Here is a 1,246-nt window from a genome sequence, read left to right as displayed (position 1 = left end):
GAGGGAGAGCAAATGAGACCTGGAGGGAATTAGAAAAGGACTTCTGAGAGTGATAGCTGAATTGTGTTCTGTGAGATAAAAGAGTATTTTGACAGGGGCAGTAAGGAGCTAGAGATGAAATGAAGGAGGTATGATGAGGTTGCATCTGTCCTCCAGAAATCCTTTCACTTCAGCTGCGTCTCCAAACGATCACATATCTTAAACCTAATAAGACTTATGGACACCCTTTTCACTTTTCCAATTGGACATATGTCTTTATTGGTCATTCAGGTGGGACAAAGGAGATATTCTTTTGAAACTCAAGCAGACTAGGTGTTTGTCTTGTAAGCTGTCAGAGGAAACAAATTGTGAGGGAAAAAAGACTTACAATAGAATTAACTTGAACTGACTGATTTTTTTTTAAAGCATCCTGTTTCCATAGTTTATGAAAGACAATTATATTGTCATTGACTTAGATTTGTTATCTACCTGTTAAAACCCACCTGGTAGGCTGTCGCATTAGAAATGTTTAATTAGCATCAAGTTGCCTATGATATTTTTCTGCCTCCTTGGAATGCTTTGTATATGGGCAAAAGTTATGTCTTAAATCAGTTTTGTTCTTCAGAACCAAATGTATAACTGCATTATCCACTGACTAAACTCAAGTAGACTTCTGGATTATTGCTCATTGTCATCTCCTATTGTCAACAAGCCTTTGAAGCACACTAAGACAGGAGCGCACACTTGGGTGGGAACTGTGGCAGTTAGAGATGCTTTCTATGGGGACACATTCTATGCTTTCTAAAGGGGACAGAAACTTTTCAGCTTCAGCTAGTTTTCACTATGTGGGATGGGGGTCCAGTGTGGCCAGTGCTTCTGATGATTTCAACAGAAGCTTGAAATCTGGATGATAATCCAAAATGTCCCTGTTTTAAAATGCTAAAATATTAGTAACTAATTTATGTTTTTTAAAAATACATGGTGCTAGCCAAACGAAACATGCCTATGGACCAAATACAGCCGAAGAACTACCTGTCTGCAAGCTTTGTTTAAGACATACCCACTAGAAATTACTAAAATTCCTCACAGGCCTAGGCTTGAAGTAACATACTTTAAAAACAAAAACATCAACCATTCTATTATGGAAAATTTTGAGCACTGAAAAGTAGAATAGTATAATGAACCCCTTCGTACCCAACACCCAGGGGTTTACACAACTATCAACTCATAGCTAGTTTTGTATCATCCTTACTCCCACCCACTTCCC

General features: G+C 38.2%; 1 non-coding gene across 1 annotated transcript; it reads left to right on the top strand.

The window, feature by feature from the left end:
• The first annotated feature begins 219 nt into the window (after positions 1-219).
• LOC116158411 (small nucleolar RNA SNORA27) lies at positions 220-346 on the top strand. Its single transcript, XR_004142713.1, has one exon. It is a non-coding gene; the product is annotated as a small nucleolar RNA SNORA27 (small nucleolar RNA).
• The last annotated feature ends 900 nt before the right edge of the window (positions 347-1,246 follow it).

Source organism: Camelus dromedarius, chromosome 17 (assembly GCF_036321535.1).
Source record: "Camelus dromedarius isolate mCamDro1 chromosome 17, mCamDro1.pat, whole genome shotgun sequence".
NCBI classification, from domain to species: Eukaryota; Metazoa; Chordata; class Mammalia; order Artiodactyla; family Camelidae; genus Camelus; species Camelus dromedarius.
Note: the sequence above shows the minus strand (reverse complement) of the source record. Positions and strands in the feature narration are given on the sequence as shown.